This window comes from Hippocampus bargibanti, linkage group LG14 (genome assembly GCF_051943395.1).
Source record: "Hippocampus bargibanti isolate YZ-2025 linkage group LG14, ASM5194339v1, whole genome shotgun sequence".
Lineage (NCBI taxonomy): Eukaryota > Metazoa > Chordata > Actinopteri > Syngnathiformes > Syngnathidae > Hippocampus > Hippocampus bargibanti.
The window spans coordinates 10,272,557-10,294,586 of NC_142747.1; the positions used below are offsets into that span (position 1 = coordinate 10,272,557).

Sequence of the window (22,030 nt, forward strand, 5' to 3'; positions counted from 1 at the left end):
CGGTGTGCTAATGCAAGATATTGGCAATGCTACCAGACGAGGATGTACATTAGAGAGACTGCAATAATCCAATTTTGGTGTTTGCTGTGAGTGTGTGTTAGACAGTAAGGATAAAGTGTGAGAAAAAGCTTTTCCAGCACAAGGGCAAAAGGTAAAGAACAGACAAGATGAGGACATTAGGCCAAAGTAGTCAGAAGACACTAAAGGGAATCCACTCCCCACCACTCAAAAAATACTTTACCGAGTTCTTGATTCAATTTGTGATTCAAAGTAAGAATTTTGTTCTGAGTCGACAACATGGACCATGTGTGCGAGGGAACGAAAGCTGGGGCATCTGGTTTTGTTAAGGCCCCGGAACATTCCTTCCCCGTGTTGGAGTCTGGCTGGGAGCTTTAAAGAGACATGCTCACTCTCATATCCCGGTCTGGACTTTGCCCCCTCTCTTCAAGTCCTGTTTATGAGAGCTAACAGTCAGAGACAAGATTCCTGTCTGTGAGTTTCGAGTTGGGCTCGTCTGAAAGATGCACAGAAGATTGGCAATGCCTTGTCATGACACAGCTGCTGAAAAGCCATATACGGTTCCACACCCGTGAACACCGTATTTCCTTTTTAATTACTCAACATTTTCTGTTCCTCTACTGTGCATAACTAACATCCAGAAGCTAAAGAAACCCATGGAACAAGACTTCTTTTTCTTTCAGTTTTACACTTCAAGGGTTGCCAAAGTGAATCAGTGTCCTCCATCTTCAGATTGTATTCACATTTTTGTTTTGGCCGTCGGATGCCCTTCCTGACATAACCCTCTGTATTTATCCTGGCTTGAGACCGGCACATTAAGACATTTGCTTATGTCCCCTTGTGGCTACAGAACAAGCAACTCTATGAACTTAATAAAGATGAAGATGCTCGATAAAAGGCAATGACAGCAAGGATAATACAAGACTGCTGTCCTAAATTATATATTTTGTTTCAGTCCTTCTCTAAAAGACACCCGCTAATTCATCAGGGCCGACAAGAAGGGACGACACTTGTGACAGGATGACTCGAAGCAGATTCACTCAGGTTATGCACCTGGTCGTGATGCACTGGCCAACAAACCTCTCGCCTCACCGGACTTGGCTATGTGCCTGCTAGCACATCTACAATGTATTCATGACTCCTTTTTTAACACAAGGTTGAATGTGATTAGAAAAAAAATCAACACATGCCAGTGAGGAGGGTGTGCACACTTGTGCAACCACAATATCTTTGTTGTTTGCTACCACAATTGGATTTTTTTAGGTGTTTTGAATTGTACAGGTTATATGTTACAATCGCGGGGGTGAAGTTTTGAAAGCTCAAAAAACTGTCTTTTGAAAAGGGGTGTGTCGACATTGCATGAAATGGATTTGCCCATATCTCCCTCGAAGCAATGTTTCGTTCCATGCAACAGCAAGTGTCATGGTATGCATCCCAACACATGAACATGCCGCTGAAGAAACATGATTTCTGTGCCAGCTAATGGTTTACATAACAGATCTTATTTTTGCCTTGGGTGGTTATTTGGGGTGTTCCTGTATCGTACCACAACTAATCAAGGACAGAAGCCAACACAATTATTATCCTGAGGATGATGCATGGTTGTAAATAGAAAGGTGGACTCCATTCAGGCCAGATTCTCACTGCAATCCTGACGTTGGAAGCGGTCTTCATTGAAGAGAAGAGCCGACCACAACAGTTCTTCAGCTGGCAGCTTTAGTCGGTACATAAGCACATAAAGCTTGCCAGTGAAGAACTGCTGTAGGTCAGCCAACGAGCAAGTCTTTGAAATTGTCACCTGAGGAAAAACATGAACGACAATCCGTAAAATTGGGCGCCGAAAGGCTTCTGTTTAATGCACAGTCATAAACATTTCAAGTATTATGATCGTCAGGGAGTGCCGGGCTTCAAATTGGAAGAAAATGGACAACTTTTAAACTGGTCGCGAGGAGTTTCGGATTTGTCTTGCCTGGCCTCCAGTCAACTGGCCGAGTGTCAACAATCGTAGCCGGTCAATCTGAAAAGAGCTTCACCAGCAGAAGATTTTCTCTTAGTTCAAGGATGGGCCTCCAGGCAAACTAGCACACAGCCCTTGAACCTGGTAACCCTTGAAAACTCAACAAACCCCATGCGGCTATGCTCAATGGTGGAAAGCTCGAAACTGTAAGGAAACACACACCTTTTCAGTGTACTTCATCTTTCTTTTATTTTTAATCCAAACTATTATTTGGAAAAGACCTCCAGGTTATCTGTTCAAGCCCATTCAAAACTGGCATCTCCTTGTTTCTGTTTCAAATATTTTACATATTTGCTTTCTTTCATCAACTGTTAAAAATACAACATTGTTATTCTTCAGTACAGTAACAAAGTCATGTTTGAATTGTTGAATGCATACAGACACAAAAGTCAAATAGAAACCAAATGTCGAAACAACAATTTGAGAACAGCAGCTCCTGTGTGTTTGAATTTGAAGTAACAGTTAATACAGTATAACCTGCAGCATTCCCTCCCAAGAATTTCCTTATATGATATCAAATTTAGCATTTATATTCTTCGTATGTAAATCTTAAATGCAAAAAAGTGAAGAAGATGCATTGCTAATTAAAATGAGTTTTACCCCCTGGTGCTTTCTACTATCTTTGTGACTGCTTTATCTCGTATATGATAGTTGTCCATGTTAAGCGCTTTGTTACAGCTTCAGCTGTTGTTAAAGCAGTATATAATTCAATATGTACTGTATTGTGTTTTCGTGCAAAGAAGCATCCACTCGCCATTGGTGACCCAGAGGAAACAATTGTCCTCTGATGTGACTGCATTCAAATGGATCTGCGTTATTAAGGGGGAAAAATATGATCTTAAAGTGGACAAAGGAAAGAGATGACCCAGATTCACAGATCAGAAGTGCTTCAATTATTTTTACGATTCATCACCTGTAGCCTGCAACAAAATGCAATCAGTCAATGAGACCACAGCAGCTGCATCCTCATACGAGTGTTCTACGTCAAGCAAAATGGTGCTACGGTTTGAATTAAAATGAAGATTGTAAAAAAAAAAAAAAAAAAAATTGCAAAAATATCCAAAAGGCTCAGTTTTTCCATCGTGCACAGAAATGAAGAAGTAACGCCTCAGACCTACTTAACGGCTTGTCGTGACAGAGCTACTGCTTGTTCGAGTCATTTCCACCCATATTATTTCTTTGCACTCATGATATGTGAAGCACGCAGACTACACGAACTCCAAGGCTGTCCCACGGTGGGGGACACAGTGTACCAAGAGTCATTGATTACACAGCCCTGACGACTACGGGCAACTAGCTTTGTTTAACTTACTATCAATATCACCAATTGCAAGACAATTTGAGGGTTTAGATGGGGAAACACCACCACCTGAAACTAATACAGTATAATCTAACTTGGATAGACAAAGTATGGTGGATTAATCTACTCTCCTCACAATACCTAATTACTGAGGTATGATGAAAAAAATGCTTGACCGTGATTCGGTGGGAGATTATGTGGAATCGCTGCCAGTAAGTCTGTGGCTAAGACGGCTGCGCACAGAATGACGCAAGCAAAAAGAATGGGAAGCGCTGTGAATCATTCCAAAAATATGCCATCCCGGTGCTCCACCTATGAAAATGCTTCCTGTGGTCTTTGACGTCTTATGAAATGGGTTTTCACTCATGAAATCCATTGCACACAAAGTCCAGATAGAACGGCGATATTTGACCTTCTTGACTTGTTCACTGAACTTCGTTATTGGAATCCAGATGCAATTGTACGATTCTCGCTCTGCGCTTCTCCCATTGGGATCATTCTACCTTCACGAGGCACAAGACGAAATCATTGCAGACTTTGGATTTCGAGTGCATTGTCTCACTTTGTGCCAAGAGCTACGACTTTATTTGCAAATTGACACACAGAAAATACTGTATTCTCCCAGGTTGGAAAAAGGACATTTTTGTTAAACGACAGCCAAGCAAAATGAAGTTTTACATTTGATTACGTAGCAAAGTACATTTGCAGTTCAGAAACAAATAGCATCCTTTTGCAAGTGTAACACAGCAAATATTGCAGAGGATAGGGCCCAACTGAGATGGATTTTTTTTCAAGGGTGATGCAGATTGTTGTCAGAAAAAAATACAACTTTCTGATGAATCGGCAGATCGAAAGAGATTACAGGTGGAATCTTGTCATATCATCTTATATGGCACGTATCATATTTAACAATCTAAAAAAATATCACGATGTATTCCGTATTTAGGGGTGAAAGACTATGGAATTGGTTGATGCTGTTTATGAAGCCAGCGTCACTTGTGTACAACTACAATAAATGTTTCGAGTACATTAATTCATTCACTGCCAGACAATGTGCAAAAATATGTCCACTCCAGTACCGGGGTTTTTTTCATTTCCACTCAAATTGCAGGACCCATAGAATATTGAGTTTTAGGATGTCACGTCCGAACGAGGTGTGGCAACAGATCTTGTCAGACAAAAAGGAGAGCTGGATCCAAAATACTGTACTTGATGGAGACAGGAATAGGTTCAAAAGAGGCTTTACTGGGACACGCAAGGAACAAACAAAGTGATGAAACGGAAAGGCGAGGCAACGACTGCCAAGTGGGACCAACATGCGGACTGTGAGGCGACAAGGGCGTGGAATGAGGAAATACACCGGCGAATACCGAGCCTAACCGGGTGATTTTTATAACCAGAAGGCACAATCAGTGGATTGGGATCAGGTGCGTGAGCCCGGAGGAACAGGGAGGGGAGGGGCGCGCACCTGACGCCAATCAGGATGTGACATAGGATGACATAAACATTCAATACAGTGTTAGAAACCATAGACTATTCTTCCATCGGAAGAAACAGTTAATTCCTAAATTATCTGGGTCTGGAGTTATATGTGCTTGAAATGAGGGTGGCTGTCCAAAATACAATGCAATACATACATATTGGTTTATATAGCGCTTTAACAACAGCTGAAGCAGGAACAAAGTGCTAACATGGAAAAGGGGAAATGTTGCCCCCTTGTAGAAAATCAAAAACATGGCCGGAGGCCATGTCTAGCACTATATCGGCACCCAAACATGAAAAAAAAAAAACAAATAAATTCAGGAATGGCGCTCTACGCCATATTTTCAATTACCCAATAAATTCGTGAATGGAATTGAATAAGTTAGTTTAAAAATAAATAAACAGCTTGTCTTGCCAAAGATGCACCCCTCAAAAAATGTGACCACAATACGGAACCTAAAATCCGTACATCATGCTTAATCAGTAAGATGTTGGAGACATTTTTTGGGGTAGATTTTTCCCCATTTAAGTGCAGGGTGGAATTCCCTTGAGGAAGTGATGGCGTGAGCTGGCAGGAAGTCAGCAGGTGGGAAAGCGGAAATGACCCTTTAAGGCATTATACTGCGCATCAAGAATGCTTGGGAAGAGCGAGACAGGCATGTGCGCATATAACATCGCATGGCGGGTTTGTAGCTCCGTGAGGACATGGAATGATAAATGAGACAACATGGCGGCCATACTGCTATCAAGCTCGGATGCCTCATGCATGATAAGACGTTTGGGTGTGAATGTGTCTGCATCTGCTGCGAGCTCGTGTGAAGGATACATTTTATCCACCTATTGCATGAAGTGAGGGGGAGAGAGAAAGCTTGAAAAGACACCGAGCTGAGACATCAAAGACAGGATGTGAGCATAAAGAATTCGGATTTGTGCGTTTCCTGCATCTACTTGGCTTCATTCCGACCATTAAGTAGGAGTGTGTCAAAGACTACATTGTTTCATTTTATGTATGTTTGTGTCACCACAAGTGTCGGTATACATCATTTCTTGGGTCACCATCCCCTCCCTAGAGCAGTAGTCCAGTTATTAGCTGAAAGAGAGGAAATGTCGTCCAGGCCCTGGCGAGGCAATGAGAGCTGCTCATGCTGGGTTTATCTGCTCAGTTTTCATCCTTCCCCCTCAGTCATACTGTCACAAGAATTATATTTCAAACATTTGGTTTGCCAACAGCCTAGTATCACATTTGCTGTTTGGTGCAAACGTTTCAATCTTCTCTGCAAGACGAAATGTCCTTTTGCTTAAGACTGAGCTTCGATTAAATATAAGAGGCAAGTCAAACATGAAAACACTAAGAATGGAAAAAAAGACAGTACTGAAACTATGACTCAGATGCAATGTTTTGTAAAGGAAGCCAATAGTAAGTGTCTGTATATGTGTGCCGTATATAAAACAGCATTTTACAGACATCGGAATGAGTGAAAACCAGTAACATCCCCACACCCCTCACAGGATGCAGGTGCTCATTTTGCTGATTGTGTTTATGAACTGAATTTCTCATTTAACTAAAAAGGATTAAGGACTGCACGCCGCGATGAAATGCTAAGCCGGTGACAGTTGACCTCATACGGATAAATGTCAAGAAAAAAGGAAATTAATGCTGAATGGAGGTCAGATGCCATTTTATGCCACTCTCACCACATTCCAGCATACTGAAGGTATGTTGGAGTGTGGAAGGACGATCGTCAAATATCCTGGATGAGAAAAAATGGCACCACTATTGCCATATTATACTATTGCCAGTATTGCCACTATTGCCATGCGCACACACACGTATGTGTGTGTGCGCATGTCATGTCGTGCTGGATGCAGCTGTACCCAGATGACCTGCGAGCACAATGTTCCAAGCTAAGCCCAAAATGGCGCCCCGAGTAGGCAGCTGTTAGCAAATGCTATCACAAGCCTCACTTTTTTTGTTTTTGTCGTCTTTGTGTTTTATTTTGTCACTGTGTTGTTGTGGGTTGTGTGCACCGGACCCGTATTGTTTTTCAGCATTTTTCGCCACGACATTCATCAAGGAGGAGACTGCAAAGCAGTTGTGCCTTTTTGGCAGCACAAATATGCCAGCACTCTTTGTGATTGGGAGGAATGTCTATGCCATTTGACTGCCATCACTGGACAGCTGTGGGGCGATTGTGCTTTTTTGCGCCTGTCATGGGCAGCATTTTCACAGCCCTGCTTTGTTCAGCAGAAAGTTGGTTCTGTTGGACAGTCTGCGGCTGGATGGACGCATGGCATGAGGAGCGCGCGATGAGACGAAAGGAGCGTCAGCGCAGAGCACCGATGTGTATGTGGAAATGTCGCGGCTTGGATTTGAAGCGGATTTATGTGGGAGAGGAGATGTGAGACAGTCTCTTTTCGTCTAATGGGCGCTACAGCTTCATGTTTACTTTCAACATTTAGCTTGTAGCAGAAATGCACATTCCACCATGACGCTTTGATAACCTCTTTCATCTAGAACTGCTTAATGCAACAAAGAGGCCACAGAAAATGCTTAAGATTGAAGACTGTCTGTCTTTTGTGCTGTGTCACATTTTTGTTTGTTCGTTTTGTTTTTAACTTCAAGATGGTGCCGCGTGAATGGCTGCTTTTACAGCAGCTCCTGTGTTGTAATTTTTTCGCTGCTGTGAAAAGTTAATTTCTCCATTGTGAGACGAATAAAGGCTCATTTAATCAAATTTAATACATCTAAGAGGAGATGAGAACACCATTCACCCTGAGGTTGTGGGTTGGCAGGATAAATAAAACAAACAAACAAACAAACAATTAAACAAATGAAAAAAAAAAACAAAAACACAAATAAACAAACACAAGTAAATACACACATAATAAATAAATTAAATAAACAAACAAACACATGCATAAACACATTTATTAATTACTAAATAAATTAATAGGGACCAGCCATATAGTTACCAAACAGCCACTGCATTGACATTTACAAATCTTCCGTTGTTTTTTTTTTTTAAAGGTGGGAAACATTTGTACTTGTGTATCCGTTTTACACTAAACCAGCGTGAACAACGGATGTTTAATGTCGCACAATATGGAGCTCAACTGAAATGTTTGGGCAGGGCCCAAGAGTGGTCTCATCCGTGACATCACATAAGAAGTTAAGGTAAGAACGATTAACCCGACAGAAGTGTGTGTTTGCATTTTGTCGCTGATAAAGGCAAAAAGGACAAGGGTAGTGATGACCAAAGAGTGGTGTTCAACACACTCCTGAGTGTATCATAAGGTGACAAAGAAAGTATGAGATAAACACGATGTACGCATAGTGTCGAGATGGAAAATGAATTTTCTCAAGAATTGGCAAAGTTCAGTAATCCACAGAGCCTGCTGCTTAACCCTGTGACCAAGATGAATCTTTGCTAACCACTCATGAATTTCCTGTCCCAAAGTGATTAAGACATCTCTGGGAAGACAAATGAAATAAAGGGAAGTGACAATCAGTATGAATTAACCACTAATCACTTGGTCAAGGCGTGTGATGACGCATGCATGCCCACACTATTTGCATATCATCTCATTTGATTGTACATTTGTACCCAACGCACGATTCGGGGTGAGTAGGATCTTGATTGGGAGCCTTTGTCATCAATCTAAATCCGATTATTTTTCCCTTTATCAACAATTTTTGTACCACGAGGCCATCCCACCCTGCCACTCCCAATAAGAATGTTATTACATTTCTTGACATTATCTTCTAACTTTCTCTTCTCCTTGTGCACCTCAGCTCTGTGCATCTTTAGGTTGGTCAGTTGAGCAAGGCCAAGTTGCATTCTTGGGATGCCTGCTACATATGGTCCGCATTCCGACTCGTCTGCCGAGAGGCCCAGTGCTCCTCACCGCTGGCTCTGCACACACACCAAGCCAAAGCGGTGTGTGCTGCAGCCTAAAATAATCTTTATATGTGGCTCATACGATGCCAGCAGAAACTAAATCTTGCTAAAGTCTCATAAATTAAGAGCCACAATTACATCCTGAATTGAGCCTATCCTTATTGGTTTATTTAGGTCTAAACGTATATAGGTGGAAAGTTGTGCAGACTCTGACTGAAGAAGTATCCCTGTCCATCTTTAAAAAGGTGCGTGCACACACACACACACACACACACACACACACACACACACACACACACACACACACACACACACACACACACACACACACACACACACACACACACACACACGCGCGCACACACACACACACGCACACACACATTTGGCACAACAGCCTTCATTTGTTATCTGTTCATTCAAAAAAACTGTGAAAAATGAAACCGGTATGTCATTAATTGAATAAATCCCGACACCCAGGATACATACAAATCAATGGCGGTCAATTTTGATGAATCATTGAAACCTTGCAAGAGTGGTACCTCACTATTGTCTTCACGTTGGTTTGACTGGTGATGCATGGGCGTTTGATTGCTTTATGATAGATCTGGTCCTGCTCACTTGAGTAACGTGGAACCAGGATGATTCCCACGGACATCCAAAAGGCCAGACTGGAATTTCACTGCAGAGTGGGCATTCTGCTGAAGGCGTTAGGCAGTGGAAACAGACTCCTCTCTGGAAGTACAAAAGAGCAGAATGGTAAAGTTTATGTTAGGTGCTATAAAAGAACAAATGCAGGGTTGGCTACACCCAAAGATTACCCGTAGGCGCTAACGGGAATATGAACAGTGGATCCAATAAGACCTATTGTACAAACACGAGGATATGAAACTACCTTTTGAGCAGAATTCGGACTTGCTAAAAATTCTAATACTGTCACCCGTTTGAATATAATTTACACTCTGTACAACACTGTGAACCACAAAAAAAAAAAACGTCTTATTTGCAATAAAGCGTCGGTTTAAGTGCGCGCATTGACAAATGATAACTGATCAAAAAGTTCTCATTAGGCCAGCAAACAGGAGCATCTTTGACAGTGCTAATGGTTCATTACACACTTACCTGTTTAAAAAAACACAGAGATGGAATGGGACAGTGGAATGTTTCACTGAGAAGAAAGCAGTTGTAATGGGCTTACCCTAAAGTCTAATTTCTGGGACAGCTGGAATACATATACGTACGTATATTTATGCAAGACAGTTCACTAATAATGGAGCACCAGAGTGTTTAAAAAAAGTGAGGGCACAGAAGGCTTTTCTCATCCATTTGCTTGGTTAAGCCTCAAGAAGTGGTCTGATGCCTTCCATTTTGCAGTGCAATATACAGCAGTCAAAAATTACACTGCCATGGTCAGAATGTCTCTTCCGTGATATGAAATCCAGTCCAATGTATCAAAAGCAAATTCAAGATAGCAGCTTTAGTCATCCGATAGCGCCATTGGGGCGTGGTCATCCCAAATGTGCAGCCTCACTGCAGCTACCGCATTTCCACCGCAGGTCTGGTGCTATGTCGATAATGGTCAACCTCAATTCGCGGGTACGTACACCGAATCCTTCCATGGGGCTTGTCCATCACTTGGAAAAGAAAAAGTGACTCAGCAATTGACACACTTTTATGTTCATTGGTTGTGTTAAGCGTCAGCAATGCTGACGGTGGACATTTCGGTTCCAAATCACTGTGGGCAATTTGGATGAGTTCAGGCCAATGGTCTGACTCAATCTTTTTCCAATTTGCTGACCAATACACACACGTCATACTTGAAAAAATAATTCTTACAATGGTGGGAGGATTTCAATTAATATGCATAACATAATTCCACTGTAATGAGTGAGAATGTGCGTCTAGGGAGTGGCTCACTGGACGTCACTACTGGACGACAGTATTAATCACATCCAGCCATGCAAGTAACACAACAATAATAATAATAATAATAATACATTTCATTTGTAAGCGCCTTTCAAAACTCTCAAGGTCACTTTACAGTCACAGGATCGTTTTTTTCTGTGGGTGAGCAGCGGCAGCCACATGCGCCAGCGTTCACTCAACCCGGACAATGAGCAACCAGAAATACATGCATGAATCGGTACTGCAGCTAAATAGCAATAACAGACAAGAAACAACTCGCACATCAACTAGTTGGTAAGATAGGAAGGTGAGGTGGAAGCGTGACTGAATTCACTCCAACAATGTGAATGGCTGGTAAAGAATCACGCACATAATTGTCCGACAAACAATGAACGAGATTGCAATTTTTCAGTACTCTTCCGCTGAAAATGTGTCACTGTAACCCGAGTCCAACCTTTTGTGCAATGCTAGTTACAACACTGAACCTCCCACACAGAACACAACTGCTGAGATTGGAACGCTATTAACACTAATAGTCCTCAAAAATGTCCGCCACAATACTTTGCATAGATCCCAATTGCGCAAGGGCACCTTTTAAAATTTTATTTTCACAGTCAACAAGTGGTGACAGAGAAAGGCCATTCGTGGTTTTAATAAGTGATGGGCAATGGCTAGAGCATCATGTACCCTGAAGGCATTTTACTTGTAGTTGGCATAAACAGTTGAACAGAAGAGATCAATTTATCAGTGGAGGTTATTAAATGACAAAGTCAACACCATTTAAGGGCGGGCATGCTGAGTGCAGGTGGGAAAGGATGTTGATGGCTGGAACAGCGTTAACCCATTAATATGTCTGCCTTCAAAATCACGGACTAGCACATATCAGAGGCTCCGAACCACTGATAGGACCATATAAATGCAGCCAGTAATGGAGGGCAGGGGTCATTGCATAACTCACACTGCAACAGGTTGATCAGCACTGGCATGCAAAATAGCAATGGATGACGCACAAAAAAAGAAATATGGAAATGACGCAATTGTGCTGCAGTTGGAAAAAATATCGGTACAATGGCAAAATAATAGACAGAATCATCGAAAATTGCCTCACCTTTCATCCATCACCTTGTAGGCTCCTGAAGTAGATCCTGGTCTTGTGGTGAAAATTCAAAACGGTCTTTGACAATAGAGTGACAAAAGAGTGTCTATACAGTGGGTACCTGGACATATGAGCTGGGGGGGGGCAAAAGGCAAGTTTGAAAGGGGAAATAAATGACTGAGGAGGTGGAGGAGGGGCAACTCTTCACATCCATGTTGAACTGAAAAGGGTGGGGCCTTGAAGAAGTCACCCAATGTTCCTTATTTGACTAAAACCTTATCTTAATTGGACTCTGCAATGTCAATCTGTTTATCTACGTATTTATAATCAAGCTGGATCGCGTCACCTTTCACTTCAATGACAACTGCTTCAGAGGCAACTCTTGAGGCTTTAGCTTCATCCTCCACCCAGACGTTTTTTTCAGGGACACCCTCGCACTTATTTAGACCAAATAACACATTTAAAATGTGAAATGTACACGACCCCGAAACACTCGAGTGATAACATATCGACAAAATACGTTAGGCAGCCATTGAATCACTATCGTTCACTTAAAAGTTATCAAAAGGGATTTGCACACTTACTTTGAGGTAAAATCCATCGGTTCCACTGCGTCACTTTGGAGCACGATTCTGACAGAGAATATGCGCAGCGCATATGGGAGAAAGATTCCGGACTGTTCGGGCCGGTTCCACCCCACGCCCAGTTGGCCTGTGGCGGCTGTCTACTGTAAAGTTGCCACGTCCGTTACATTCGGGAGGCCTTGTTAAAGCCCATGCGAGCAAACGAAAGCATCAAGCCACCGTTCTGTGTGGTATTTATTCAGACTGCTAGGCGGGTTTCAGGTCGACAAGAAGCGCGACGTTCAAGGTGGCCAAGACGTTTGGTTATGTAAGATGTTCAAGAAAATGACCGAACACATCTAAACGCATCGGCTTGAAGACCAGAAGGGGAGTGCCCAACACTGGCCGGTCAGGCTTCCACGACCAATATTTGGTTTGCTAATCTTATCCAACGCAGATGCCTGAAAGCCACACCTTAAACTCTCTCTGAATTTCGGAGCGTTCGACGAGGCTAAGAGCTCACAAGTTCTCCGCGGCTGACACTGCGTGTCGACCACTGAGCAGTGACTTTTGCCCGCGATCAACGAATATAGAATATGGATACATATATTTATTTTTTAAGAGAGGCTAAAGCAGAGTATCCCGTTGACCGGTCACACCCCGTGCTCCTTCGCTGCTCCTCGGAACTTCCCTCCCCGGTCTCTCCCTCCGTCCAACTCTTCTCTTCAAACCGGCTTCTCTGCCCGATCAGCTGGTCGGCTAGTGACGCAGTCAACGCCCGTCGACCAATCGCGAAGAGAGTAGGAGAATAAATTGCACACGCCCTCACAAAGCGTTTCATGACGGGCAAGCGTATTGACCAATGACAGTGTACACCACTGTCAGAAACAAGGCGGGCTTTATATCTAAGGACCAATTGGATTGCTTCCGCCCAAAGGCGGACCCTCCATATCAGACCGATTGAATTGCAGGATTTGTCGTGTGAAATTTAGGAACTTTTCCACAGACCAGCCTGCAGACAGATTTTAGCGCTTGTCTTGTGTGGCAGTCCACTACGTACTGTAACAAAAAAATCCTATGATAATTGAGGAGTGGGGGCGGTGCTCTTATTTGGTGTGGGCTCCTATTGGGTGGTCTGCTGGGTTGGGGTCCATGAGGAGGAGGTCTTTATGCAGATCCACACAAAAGGTTGGACATTATGTACTGTACATACTCGCGAAGAACAACATGTAAAAATGTGAGAGGACAAAAACAAAGTGACTAATGCATAACAAATAGCTTGTGTGGAGCATGAACATAGGCGGATGATGTCACCAAATAGTGCATCCATTGTATGGGAAAAATATGCATTTAAGAATCGAGCTAAATACAGTTACAGCAGTGGCTGCAACCCTTTCGAGGATAAAGCAGATCAAAAAAACTTCATGGATAGATGTCTATGAGATTAATGTCAACGTTTTTTTCTTATTTTAAAACTACAGATGTAGTCAAACCAACCAAGAAAAGCACTGAAAGTGCCAATGCCATCAAAGGCTGCACTTATCTACAACGTTATTGGGAAACAAGAGTCCCATTGGTATCCAGTCACCACTGAATTACATACATACAGTATTACTCTTCTTTTACTGATGGGAAAAGGAAGGTGGGTATTTCAAGTGAGATATCAAGGAGTTAATTTCCAAAAGGCTTTTCCACCAGGGTTCTTGGGCATAATTTGAATGTGGTAAAATCATCCCACTAAAGTTCGCTGACGAAGCCTCTTGGATAGGAGGCGAAACGTCCGACACCTTCAAAAAGTACAGATGACGGCTGAAGAAACCTTCTCATCGATGGACCACTCCTGTACGACTGAGAGCTTACACAGACGTAATGTGGTAAAATGTTCAAATTTTCCTCCTAGTTTTTGCATACGTATGGGATGCAGAGGAGAACAACTTTTTATGTGCATGTTTGACAATTCCACCACCCTCACAGTATTAGTGTTTATTTCATACCTCTTATTTTACTGCTCTCTCTCTGTTCCAGTCCACATGAAATGTCATGACTAGAAGTGAACCTGAAGCACGTTTTGTTCACAGTGCATAGGTTACGCAAATGGCACAGGTTAAGCAAACTGCTGAGAGGACTCGACGTGAGCCAACCCGAAACTGTGCTGTCGATTATCTCTCTTTTTTCCAACATGGTCTGGTTTAGGTTCAGAATTTTACATTTAGACAAAACAGAAAACAATCATATTTGTACAGGTGAAAAGGAACTTCCATTAAAACAGGTTAACTTGGTGTAAATGGCCTATGTGGCCAATGACTGATTGACAACTAGTTCTGGATGTTGTCTGCTTTCCGCCCAAAGTCAGCTGGGATAGGCTCTGACCTGTTCAAGATAAGCAGTGTTGAAATAGATGGATGTATTTATGATTATTAGTTTACATTGTGGCAATTGAATACTTTCCATGACTTGAATTACAAACACACTGTACAGTTCACTGTATCTTTACATCACAGCGAAGGTTCTGAGAGAAGGGGCCATCAAACTCTTGCAGTCTAAATACACAATAAGTAACGCACTTTGAACTGTACCGTAGCAGCCGTTCCACTGGCAGGGGCACAGAGCAGTCAAGTTATGTGGATCAAAGGTAACAGCCTATCAACATTCTTGCTGTAATATGAAGTTACACAATGCAGACTCAGCACAGTGACACAGCTTGTATCCCTTGCCCCGATTTATGTTGACGCATTCATAAAGCTGGTCAGGAATGCGCCACAAGCACATGTCATTCGGGGAAACAATACTTCCTTCTGCATTACGGCATTCTAATCCATCTGAGATAGTTCTTTTATCCAGGATCAAACAGGGCGGAGATGTGTTCTCTGTATCCAGTAATTTCAACCCATTGGAGGGGGGGGGGGGGGGTGTACCGCTAATTCTGAGCAAAATGCTCGCAGTACAACTAATAGGAAGCATGCCTCATATTAGCCTCTCACTGTATGTACTATGCGGGTGCTTTAAATGATGTCAAACTACCCTACAAGATCTAATGTCTTTGTGCATGGGTGTTGTCTGTGTATGTGGTGGTTTTTGTGCAATATTTAATCCATAAGAAGTCCCAACCACAACAATGGGTGTCAAGCAGAACGTGACAGGAGAAGAATTGTTCATAAACTGTTTGATTGTGGTTCACTCAGTCCAATCGCCAACCAAGAGAAATTGGCCAAAGGGGAGTCAAGGGAGCTGCCCGTGTCCCTTTAAAGAAATCCCATGGTCAAAAGAAAGTGATTTGTCGTGCTGGCAGCCAACCAGGTTATGCGGAGTGTCGAGACCAAAGCCAATGAGGAGCCATGCTCGGTCGAGGTTACAAAAGAAGCCTTGAACCCAATGACTCAGCAAAGTTGCGTGTGAGATGACACTTTGCAATTTAAAGGGGTAGCATGCATTTAGCTGGCCTTTAAAAAAAGCAGTTGAGGAAAATGTAAAAATTAAAGTCAAACACGCACTCTCTCCATCTTGGACAAATCATCTCAAGTATGTTGTCTTGGCTGGTTCTCAGCCTGATTATGCCAGCGCTGCAGTTGTGCAGAACTACGCCCATTTTTTCACCTTATTTTACTTAGAACACAGACTAGTTGTATTTTTACTGTTAAAGTATAGTAGCTTCACATTGAATAAGAATCAAAGCCTCCATGTTTCCATCCAGGTGTAACAGTCACATTTTATTTTTTCACTTCAGTAATCATGGAGGAAGGTGCATTTGCTTTATTTAACTCATTCACTGCCACACGTGCAAAAATGTGTCTACTCCGGTGTCAGGGTTTTTGCCATTGTAACTTGAATTCCAGGACCCACAGAATATTGAGTATTAGGATTACATTCAATACAGCCTTAGAAACCTTAGACTTTCTTCTTTCATCGGAAAAAAATGGTTAATTCCTAAGCTATATGGGTCTGGAGTTATATGGGCTTGAGTGAGGGTGGCTGTCGAAAATACAATGCAATACATACATGTTGGTTTATATAGCATTTTGACAACAGCTGAAGCCTAAACAAAGCGCTAACCTTGCTTTATCGGCACCTAAGCATGAAAAAACAAAACCCGAACAAATTCGGGAATGGCACTCTACGTCATATTTTTAATTCCTGAATAAATTTGTGGATGACAGTGAATGAGCTAAGACTGCAATATTGTCCTGCAATGCAACTAGTGGCAAGATAAAATGAAGAAAAACACAAGCTAACAAACTTGACCAAGTTTTTATTTTGCCATCCCTCTGAGATAGCCTTGGCCACCCCAAGCAAAAAAAAAAAAGTCTAGCTCCACCACTGCTGTAGAGCTTCTGTATTTTCCAGTGTATAAGGCGCACCGGAGTATCAGGCACACGCCCAATGAATGGTGTATTTTCAAACTTTTTCCATATATAAGGTGGACCGGACTATGATACGCACCTTCAATGAATGAAAAAAAGGTTTTCCCAAATATAATATATATCAGTTTTCCAAATATAAGGCACACCACATTATAATGCGCTACAGTAGAGGCTGGGGTTACACACGACTTCTTATACGGGGGAAATGGAGTCGTGGCTGCTGATAGTCGTTGCGAGACCTGCTGTGGCTCAATATTACTTCACGTATAAGGCGCACCTGTGTATAAGGCTCAGGGTCTATTTTTGAAGAATATCAAGACTTTTTGGTGCACCTTCTACACCAGAAAATACAGTAATTCAATTTTTACATCTCTAATTACCCATTTGCACTGTGATTGCACAATGTACAGCGATTGTGGTCATGCTCCTTAGTGAAGGAGTGTTTATGAAGGCCATCTGGATCCGTCGTGACAATTGCAGATAAAGGTATCATTTTGTTCACAGCAGATTGTATAAGGGTCCAAAGTTCAATTATGTTTCTCAGTGATCAGTAACTGCTGCCTGTGGTTCAAATCACCTCCCTACATTGTGATATTATTTGCCAGGAATTACTCTCATTTGAACCTGCACATTTCTTTTGCTCGGCTAAAAAAGCATCGCCGCAATTTCCTCATTGATCCATGTGATTCACACCCAGCTGTTTCATAATTGTGTCAAATGTGTTAAGACAGCTGCACTCATTCCTTCAAAATCAGCTGTTGGTGGAAAAGAAGCCAGTTATCCTAATACAGCCCAAATAAACCTCCAGTATCTCCAAATACTTTTGTTTGTCTCATCCCCCAAAAATAAAGCTGTAATGATGACACTAATAGAGAAGAACCTTTCATTTCATAAAAAGTGACAACAATAAAACACGAATAGGGATATTATTTTGAAGCCAAATGATAGTGAGCAACTGTGGTGGCTGAAAGTGATGACATCACTCTGATAAGTGACACTTACCAAAGACGTGTTTGTGACAAACGCTGGAAATAACCACTCACAGAATCTCTCAGTCTCTCGGCATTCATGGTGCAGAGTTTTGTCAATTCGTTCAAGCCAAATGTTTGCATTTTCCAATTTTTGGAGGACCTGCAATAAGTGACCTGCAACAGTTTGCAGTTACAAACAAACAAACAGTCAAAATGTTAAAAATGACAATTGTTCATCAATAAAATGATCTGTGATCTCTTTTATTCTACCTGTAATTTGATGTGTAAGAAAAAAACAACACCTAATAAAGGATGGCCAATCAGAGACAGGTGTGATGGAGTGAATATCAATCAATGCACTCCGCTTGTGGGCACATTCATATTGTAGCTTTGTTGTAACCACAACACTTGGGATTTAAAGTTTTTTGTTCAACGATGGCGGAATACATCCACATTCTTCTTATGCTTTTCCCTCTCAGAAAGGAAACATTATTTTTCAAATGTATTTGCCTGCAACTCAATTAAATCCACTGAAAACACGCGACATCACCTTCATTGCAACTCATATCTGCTTTTAGCTGATCTAAAAATTGATCCACTATTTTATCTCCCACTAAATTATCAGGCGCACAGAAGACGTGGATACAAATTCCACGACGGTACCATCAAGTAGGCGTGCACCAGCACAAAAACCAATTGCACTTTTTATGACCAAGCACGTGTGCGCTGTCCTCTGTGTGGTTTTTATGCTGTGACACCATACGGCATGCATGAGGCAGGCAGGCCAGCATGAGACCTCAGCCCCGACTGCCACTAAGTTTTCCAAAGCTCACTCTAAAAATCAATATACTTACTTACATAATGTTCTGGTTTGGACTGGAGGGAAAGAATCCAGCTGACTGCAACACGTGACTAGGTTTGGGTTGCGTATACTTCAATTACCAAGTGACAATGTGTCGGTCCGTGTCATGTGACACGGACACTCGTGACTTGACATCCAACATACAAGTCTGACACTGCTGGCACAAATGGAGGAGCAAAACGTTTGTAATAATAATAATAATAATAATAATAATAATAATAATAATAATAATAATAATAATAATAATAATAATAATAATAATAATAATACTATTTTTTAGGGAGAAAAAAAATCTCTTTTAAGTATTTTTTTTTGATTGGATTGGATTAGCCTTTATTAGTCTTGCAGTGGAGAAGTTTACATTTCAGGAGGAAAGCTCATGTATTTTGTTTTTCTACTTTCATTCCTTTCATCACTTTGCTGCTGTTAAATGTAAATGTCTCCACTGCGAGACTAATAAAGGCAAATCCAACCGAATCCAAAGGAAAGGAATAAGTAGAAAAACGAAATACAGGACCTGCTGTAAAGGCAGCCACTCTCGCGGCGCCATTTTGAAGTAAAACAAAAAACAAAAAACAAAACAGTAAATAACAAACGACGTGACACAACACAAAAGACAAAGAGAGTCATTCAATTTGAAGCACTTTCTGCACCCTCTTTGATGTATGAAGCAGTAAAAGAAAGAAAACCTACTTCCAAAAGATGTCCACCCACATTTGTTACACTTCAAAGTCCCAAACTAATTTGAAACTGTTTCACAGACTTCGAGCACGTGAAAAAACAATCAACACTAAAGACAACAAAAGACAGAAATCCTGCTCTCTGTAGTTTTCATCAACTTGTGTATCTCCACTGGACCATTTCCCAGTGACGTATGGAGTCTCAAGTCAGGCTGGGAGCATTCGCGGCTTGCCTGAAGCAAATTCCTCAACTGTTACATTGCGTCCAAGGTGTGGCCATTCTTCAAACCTGGTGTGTCCACAAGTTGCTGAGCTGTTTTTTTTACCCCATTGGTTGTGTGAGGAATATAAGATCAAACAATGAAGAAGTAAGGGTAGGGGGAAGGGCGGGATGCGCTCTCTTTGTGGTTATTCTATTGTAGTTAAGGTATGAAGTGTGTGCGTGAGCATTGGTGAGCTTAAATCGGTGTTTTCCTGGCTTTGTGCATGTGCATGCATGTCCTCTTGTTTTGATGATTCAAGGTTCCTTGCAGAGAACCACCCTTTCCTTTAGGCTAAACTTGAGTTAGCTAAAACTAAAATATCCAGTGGAACATGACAAACCAAATGACTATACACAACTGCTTCGGTATTAAAATCAAAGAATAACAATAATAATACATTTCATTTATAAGCGCCTTTCAAAACTCTCAAGGTCACTTTACAGTCACAGGATAAGTTTTTCTGTGGGTGAGCAGTGGCAGCCAGACGCTCAAATATGGATATATACCCTGTGTGCACGCACATATACATAAAATGACTGTCAAGAATACTGTAAATGGAAGAAGCGGTTGTAAATACAAGAAACATATAAAATTGAAGTCCAAGATGGCACCCGAGTCGGCAGCCGTCAGAAAGTGCTCTCATGAGCCTTGCTTTTGTTGTCGTTGTTGTGTTTTCTTTTGTCACTTCGTGTTGTTGTTTACCATGTGGAATCAGAATCAGAATCAGAAAACCTTTATTTGTCCCACAATATGGAAATTTGCAAAACGGATACGGATTGTTTTTAGCATTTTTGGCCGTGACATTCATCAAGGAGGAGACTGCCCTAAGCGGCTGCGCCTTTCGGGCGGCATGGATATGTAGCACCATTTTTGATTTAGAGGAATGTCGGTACCATTTGACTGTCATTGCTGGACAGTTGTGGGGCAATTGTGCTTTTTTTGCGCCTGGCATGGGCGTCATTTTCACAGCCCCACTTTGTTCAGCGGAAAGGTCAGTGCTGTTAGACAGTCTGCGGCTGGATGGATGCATGGCTAGAGGAGCCCGCGATGAGAAGAAAGGAGCGTCAACGCAGAGCGCCGATGTGTATGTGGAAGTATCATGGCTTGGAATTGAAGTGAATTTACATGGGACAAGAGATATGACACAATCTTTCCATCAACACATGTTACAGCTTTGTTTGCTTTCAACATTTAGCTTGTAGCAGACGTGCACATTTCACCATGACGTCCCTGATCCACTGGTGAAAAGGAAGCTTTTATCCTCTCCTCTTTCATCAAATACTGCTTCATGCAACAAAGAGGGTGCAGAGAGTGTGAAAGATTAAAGACTGTCTGTGTCTTTTGTGTTGTGTCACATTATTTGTTATTGAATTTTTTGTTGTGTGGACTTCTAGATGGCGCCCCCAGAGCGGATGCCTTTGCAGCAGCATCTACTGTATTTTGTTTTTCTACTTCTTCCTTTTCTTTCCTTTCCTTTCCTTTCCTTTCCTCTTCCTTTCACAACTTTGCTGCTGTGAAATGTAAATGTGTCCACTGCACGACTAATAAAGCCTAATCCAATCTAAAATAAATGAGAAAGCAGAATCTTTTCCTTTCAATGTCTTTATTTTCATTTCGAGTCTCTGCTAGTGATGGTTTACTGATTATTTCAACGTGCCATTCTCTTCTTGTGCAGTTTCCAGAGTATTTTGGCCAAGATACGGGGTTGCCTGACCATGAAGCTCGAAATGGAGGCCAGCAAGCAGCAGGCGGGCTGTCAGAGAATACCAATCCTTTCCAGGCGGACCTTTACTCTCTCATTATCTCCCGAGGGCTTTGTCATCTTCTATTGCTCTCTATGGCTATCCTACATCTCGCTATTCGTTGTTCATCATATGACATTGAAAATGCATCTTTTCTGCAAAGCCTCATCTTGAATAAAGGATGAGCCTTTTTTCCTCTATCGAGTTGCTTATATTTTTATTTGTGTGTAATTTTAGGAGTCGTGATTGACTTCAGGCTTTTGAAAGTTGAACTCGCTTCTCTGTCTGCTCACTCTTGGTGACCATGTGAACCGAGTCCAGTTTGACTCAGCACACTTCTAAATTTATTCTTCCATGTGCTGAGCTCTAATTATAAACGAGGTGCTAAATATGGTAGCGTCATTGTGACTGTCAGTGTGACGTCTGGGAATTTTGACACATCATGGAAACGTTCCGGGAAGAAACCTCATCGATGCTGCCATCTTCTGGACGCAGCTGGATCGGAAGTGGTTGCCATGGAAACAGTCAACATGTTTGAACGCCTTGGCTGTGCAAGTAGGTCAAGCTACCTTCACTTTGAATTTAAATATACTACTTGTACAACTACTTTACCTAGATTGGAAAATACACTGCTGAAAGAGCTCAGCGGAATTCAGGCTTGCTTAAACGATCACAGATATATGAATGCATGAGAGGACTCCGTTTGCTTCAGCTTGCCAATTAAACAAATTAACTGATCTGTAAACTGTGGAAATAAAATCTAACAATACTGAATTTTCTTTTACTTAATTTACAATTTCGAAATGCAGGTGTTAATGTGAATATATGTCTGTCTCTGTGTGCCCAGCGATTGGCTGGCAACCGGTTCATCATG

The 22,030-nt window shown here is 41.8% G+C and overlaps 1 long non-coding RNA gene and 1 pseudogene across 3 annotated transcripts in view; one reads left to right on the forward strand and one right to left on the reverse strand.

Annotated features, from left to right (window-relative positions):
• Positions 1-8,591: 8,591 nt before the first annotated feature.
• LOC148888252 (uncharacterized) lies at positions 8,592-12,980 on the reverse strand (annotated as a pseudogene). Its single transcript, XR_016117216.1, has 4 exons — positions 12,302-12,980; positions 11,730-11,795; positions 9,224-9,451; positions 8,592-8,779 (listed from the first exon to the last, which is right to left on the reverse strand). The product of XR_016117216.1 is annotated as an uncharacterized LOC148888252 (transcript).
• Positions 12,981-13,305: 325 nt separating this feature from the next.
• LOC148888253 (uncharacterized) overlaps positions 13,306-22,030 on the forward strand; it is an 8,901-nt gene continuing 176 nt past the window's right edge. The window contains exons 1-4 of one of the 2 annotated variants that reach the window (XR_016117221.1): positions 13,306-13,468; positions 13,979-14,154; positions 21,090-21,711; positions 22,004-22,030. The exon at positions 22,004-22,030 is cut by the window's right edge and continues 176 nt beyond it. This is a non-coding gene — a long non-coding RNA (uncharacterized LOC148888253). The remainder of the gene's footprint in view (positions 13,469-13,978; positions 14,155-21,089; positions 21,712-22,003) is intronic. The other variant, XR_016117220.1, reaches the window with a different exon arrangement.